Below are 6,006 nucleotides of genomic sequence, written 5' to 3' on the forward strand. Positions count from 1 at the left end.
ATTACCCGGCCCTGCTTCCAGTCTTCTCCTGCCCTCTGATTGCTTCCTGGCAGCTCTAAAGCAGTCTCTGAGCTGACAGAGCAGGCAATCACTGACCGGGACTGCTGTGGCCAGTGATTGCCTTAGCGGCAGCTCAGAGCTAGCCTTGAAGCTACATCTGCGGTGACAGGAAGGAAGAAGACGGCAGGAAAAGACCAGAGCGTGGACAGGTAATGTATTACAGTCTCAATCCTTAGCCGCCAGCCGCACATTACTATTACACGTAACGATCAGCGGCCGATGAATTGGTGTCTGACCTAAAACACGATCAGCACGAATCGCTCCATGTAATAGGGCCCCCTAATAGTCTCATCAGGATTCATCAGAACCTTAGCCTTTTGGCTGAGTCTAGTATCTGTTCTTATCAGTTTAATATCTGATACGTCCCCTATCTGGAGATCATATATTAAACTAATTTTTATAACAGGGAGATAGAAAAAGAGCCTGCTCTGCCCTCTAAAGGCATTGACCTGGTATTGCAGTGCCTCCAGGATCAGTAAAAAAAAAAAAAAAAAAGATGGGATGCCAAAAAGTTTTTGAGTTCTGTAGCAAACTTTCCTAGAAGATACTCCTTGAAAACTGAATTGAGTTCAGGGGAGTTTGATAACAGAGGTACCACTGTATAGTTTATTTCATATAATCTGTATGTATCTGTCTTCCCTCCGTCCATACTGGGCTTTCCGATTCATGAAAAGAATACAAAAACAGAAGTAAAGACTGACACACAGACTAAGATTCTGAATTACAGGCTGGGTCCTTATGGGGGGATTCTACACTTAGGGTATGTGCACACTACAGAATTTCCATGGAGATCTAAAGCAGATTCCGCTGGGTGGCCTCCGCTTGAAGTTCCGCCTCTTCTATGGACTCAATATTTGCTGCGGACTCCCGTTCCATAGACTCAATAATATTTGCCTGTGGATTCCGCTGTCCACCCAGAGAATTGAGAAGTATATGGAACTTCAAGCGGAGGTCGCCGGGCGGAATCTGCTGGAAGTCTCTGTGGAAATTCTATAGTGTGCATGTACCCCTATGAGTAATTTTTAAGTACTGTCCAACAATCCCGGATAATCCGTCATCTCCCACTTCCTCCAGAATTGAGGATTTTTATAAACTTTCAAAATCTAATCTAAAACTTTTTCGAAAAGTCATCCCACAAGATACTGCGCATGGGATTAGGTTTTACGGCGACTCATAAGCGACGCTGTTAGCGAGTTACTGTAATTTTCAGTATGGTGCAATGGGACGAGGTTTAGCAGAACCTAATCTAAGTGATAGAACGCAGATGAGCTCCATAAATCGTTGCCGTTTTTGTTTTTTCCAGATCAGAAAAGATTGATCCCGGCGTCGGATTTACGCATTGCGTCTAACGGCAGAGCGCAGCCGCGGAAAGGCCATAAATGACAGGAAGGTATTAAAGTTTGAGTTGCGGGAACGCGCGGAGATGTTAATGATCAGGCAGTTTCATAAGTTTCTGCATAAAAAAATAATTACGGCTTAATTGCAACAAAAGAATAAAAAAAGAAAAAAAAAAAGTTCCAAGGAAAGTGCCGCCGCTGCCGCCTTCTTCGGGTTGGCACGCAGCTCTGCGTGGCGGTGCCAGATGAGCAGATGTGGCTTGTTGAGACGCTTTCAGAAGGTGCCTTCTCCAATCCATTGTTCAGAGTCTTAAGTGTTCCCTGTCTCTGACAAAAACGAGGAGTCGGGGACAAAAATAATCAGGCGCGTTATTACGGCGCCGTCCCTGAAGTCGCACCTGTGCTGAACGCAGGTTATTGCTGTCGTCTTGTAATGGGATTACAGTCACAAGGAAAGAAGGAGAAATTAACTTTAAGAACCTTTCATTGGCTTCGGTGTATAGAACAGAGACACCTCCGGGGAGAGGAGCAGGTGAGTGATGGTGCATAGAAGACACCTGCGGAGGACTGCGCGCTCCTGCCCCCTGACTGCAGCACCGGATACTGCAATAACCATCTCTTACATTTACAGCTACAAATGTCTACTGGTAATATAATCTGTCCGTGTTCCTTAGCAACACTGAGAAGGATGCCAGAAGTCCCGGATAGCAGGAAGAGAATGGCAACTAAACCACTATATTCGAGATGGGGATTATAAAAGGAGTTACTTAAAGGGGTACTTTAGCAAAAAAAAAAAAAAATAATTCTTTCAAATTAACTGATTATAGAAATTTAAAAATCTCAAGTCTTCCAGTACGTATCAGCTGCTGTATGTTCTGCAGGAAGTGATGTATTCTTTCCAGTCTGACACAGTGCTCTCTGCTGCCACCACTGTCCATGTCAGGAACTGTCTGGAGCAGCAGCAAACAGGGTTGTGGAGTCAGAGTCGTGGAGTCGGAGCTAGTTTTGGCTGGAGTCAGGAAAAAAATGTACCGACTCCAACTCCAGCTTTAAAAAAGTCTTTAGAAAATGTAGAATTGAATTTTGATATGAATTTTACAAGTTTTGCTCATGAATATATATTATGAGCAACATTCTAATAGGACACTGGCCCTATTACATAAGGGTGGTCGGGGAATATATCAGTAATAGGATACTGGCCCTATTAGATAAGGGTGGTCGGGGAATATATCAGTAATAGGACACTGGGCCTATTACATAAGGGTGGTCGGGGAATATATCAGTAATAGGACACTGGCCCTATTACATAAGGGTGGTCGGGGAATATATCAGTAATAGGACACTGGCCCTATTACATAAGGGTGGTCGGGGAATATATCAGTAATAGGACACTGGCCCTATTACATAAGGGTGGTCGGGGAATATATCAGTAATAGGACACTGGCCCTATTACATAAGGGTGGTCGGGGAATATATCAGTAATAGGACACTGACCCTATTACATAAGGGTGGTCGGGGGAATATATCAGTAATAGGACACTGGCCCTATTAGATAAGGGTGGTCAGGGAATATATCAGTAATAGGAACACTGGACCCTATTACATAAGGGTGGTCGGGGAATATATCAGTAATAGGACACTGGCCCTATTACATAAGGGTGGTCGGGGAATATATCAGTAATAGGACACTGGGCCTGTTACATAAGGGTGGTCGGGGAATATATCAGTAATAGGACAGTGGCCCTATTACATAAGGGTGGTCGGGGAATATATCAGTAATAGGACACTGGCCCTATTACATAAGGGTGGTCCGGGGGAATATATCAGTAATAGGACACTGGCCCTATTACATAAGGGGGACAGGGAATATATCAGTAATAGGACACTGGCCTTATTAGATAAGGGTGGTCGGGGGAATATATCAGTAATAGGACACTGACCCTATTACATAAGGGTGGTCGGGGAATATATCAGTAATAGGACAGTGGCCCTATTACATAAGGGGTGGTCGGGGAATATATCAGTAATAGGACACTGACCCTATTACATAAGGGTGGTCGGGGATATATCAGTAATAGGACATTGGCCCTATTACATAAGGGTGGTCAGGGAATATATCAGTAATAGGACACTGACCCTATTACATAAGGGTGGTCGGGGAATATATCAGTAATAGGACACTGGCCCTATTACATAAGGGTGGTCGGGGAATATATCAGTAATAGGACACTGGCCCTATTACATAAGGGTTGTCAGGGAATATATCAGTAATAGGACACTGACCCTATTACATAAGGGTGGTCGGGGAATATATCAGTAATAGGACACTGACCCTATTACATAAGGGTGGTTGGGGAATATATCAGTAATAGGACACTGGCCCTATTAGATAAGGGTGGTCGGGGAATATATCAGTAATAGGACACTGGCCCTATTAGATAAGGGTGGTCGGGGAATATATCAGTAATAGGACACTGGGCCTATTACATAAGGGTGGTCGGGGAATATATCAGTAATAGGACACTGGCCCTATTACATAAGGGTGGTCGGGGAATATATCAGTAATAGGACACTGGCCCTATTACATAAGGGTGGTCGGGGAATATATCAGTAATAGGACACTGGCCCTATTACATAAGGGTGGTCGGGGAATATATCAGTAATAGGACACTGGCCCTATTACATAAGGGTGGTCGGGGAATATATCAGTAATAGGACACTGACCCTATTACATAAGGGTGGTCGGGGAATATATCAGTAATAGGACACTGGCCCTATTAGATAAGGGTGGTCAGGGAATATATCAGTAATAGGACACTGACCCTATTACATAAGGGTGGTCGGGGAATATATCAGTAATAGGACACTGGCCCTATTACATAAGGGTGGTCGGGGAATATATCAGTAATAGGACACTGGGCCTGTTACATAAGGGTGGTCGGGGAATATATCAGTAATAGGACAGTGGCCCTATTACATAAGGGTGGTCGGGGAATATATCAGTAATAGGACACTGGCCCTATTACATAAGGGGTGGTCGGGGGAATATATCAGTAATAGGACACTGGCCCTATTACATAAGGGGGGACAGGGAATATATCAGTAATAGGACACTGGCCTTATTAGATAAGGGTGGTCGGGGGAATATATCAGTAATAGGACACTGACCCTATTACATAAGGGTGGTCGGGGAATATATCAGTAATAGGACAGTGGCCCTATTACATAAGGGTGGTCGGGGAATATATCAGTAATAGGACACTGACCCTATTACATAAGGGTGGTCGGGGAATATATCAGTAATAGGACATTGGCCCTATTACATAAGGGTGGTCAGGGAATATATCAGTAATAGGACACTGACCCTATTACATAAGGGTGGTCGGGGAATATATCAGTAATAGGACACTGGCCCTATTACATAAGGGTGGTCGGGGAATATATCAGTAATAGGACACTGGCCCTATTACATAAGGGTTGTCAGGGATATATCAGTAATAGGACACTGACCCTATTACATAAGGGTGGTCGGGGAATATATCAGTAATAGGACACTGACCCTATTACATAAGGGGTGGTCGGGGAATATATCAGTATAGGACACTGACCCTATTACAAAAGGGTGGTCGGGGAGAGGTTGTCGGTCACTATTTGGCAGTTTGTTTCTGAGCTGGAAGAGTCCATTGTGTGGGGGGGGGATCTGTGCTGTTCTCTCCCTGGATGCTGGATGACTGTATATGAGCAGCAGTGTGATATGAAGATATCCTGTGTAATATAGAGGAGGAGGAGAAGACATAAGTAGTGTAGCAGTAACCTCTGTCCTAAGTGTGGGGTTTTCTCTCTGGGAGAAGATTGTGTGTTTTTCTTAAGTGTTCTATGGCTGCAGCTGTGTGTGTGGTGTGCACTATGGCTGCAATAGGCTGTGTGTGTGCTATGACTGCAGCAGGCTGTGTGTGTATGTGTGCTATGGCTGCAGCAAGCCGAGTGTGTGTGCGTGTGTGTAGTGTGTGCTATGCTGCAGCAGGCTGTGTGTGTGTGTGTGTGCTATAGCAGGCTGTGTGGGTGTGTGTGCTATAGCTGCAGAAGGCTGTGTGGGTGTGTGTGTATGCTATGGCTGTAGCAGGCATTGTGGGTGTGCGCTATTGCGGTGCCCCCACAGTGACCTTCTATATCACTATGTGACCTTTATATCACTATGTGTGACCCCTCTCTATATTACTGTGTGTCACCCCCTGTATATCACAGGCATCTGGCATTGTTAGCAGTGTTTCTTTAACCCCTTAAGGACAGAGCCTGAAATGGCCTTAATGACAGAGACAAATTTTATGAAAATGACCTGTGTCACTTTAGTCATTAATAACTTCGGGATGTTTTTACCTATCCGGGTGATTCTGAGATTGTTTTCTCGTGACATATTGTACTTTACATTTCTGGTAAATTGGAGTCGATACTTATAACGAATATTTATAAAAAAAAACCCAAATAACGTGAAAAATTGTGAAAAAATGCATTTTTCCAACTTTGAAACTTTTTTGCTTATACAGAAAGTGGTTATACCACATAAATTATATATTAAATAGCATTAGCAACATGTCTACTTTATGTTGGC

General features: G+C 43.9%; 1 non-coding gene across 1 annotated transcript; it reads left to right on the forward strand.

The window, feature by feature from the left end:
- Positions 1 to 360: 360 nt before the first annotated feature.
- Positions 361 to 546, forward strand: LOC138774970 (U2 spliceosomal RNA). Its single transcript, XR_011360447.1, has one exon. It is a non-coding gene; the product is annotated as a U2 spliceosomal RNA (small nuclear RNA).
- The last annotated feature ends 5,460 nt before the right edge of the window (positions 547 to 6,006 follow it).

Source organism: Dendropsophus ebraccatus, unplaced genomic scaffold, assembly GCF_027789765.1.
Source record: "Dendropsophus ebraccatus isolate aDenEbr1 unplaced genomic scaffold, aDenEbr1.pat pat_scaffold_1172_ctg1, whole genome shotgun sequence".
NCBI lineage: Eukaryota > Metazoa > Chordata > Amphibia > Anura > Hylidae > Dendropsophus > Dendropsophus ebraccatus.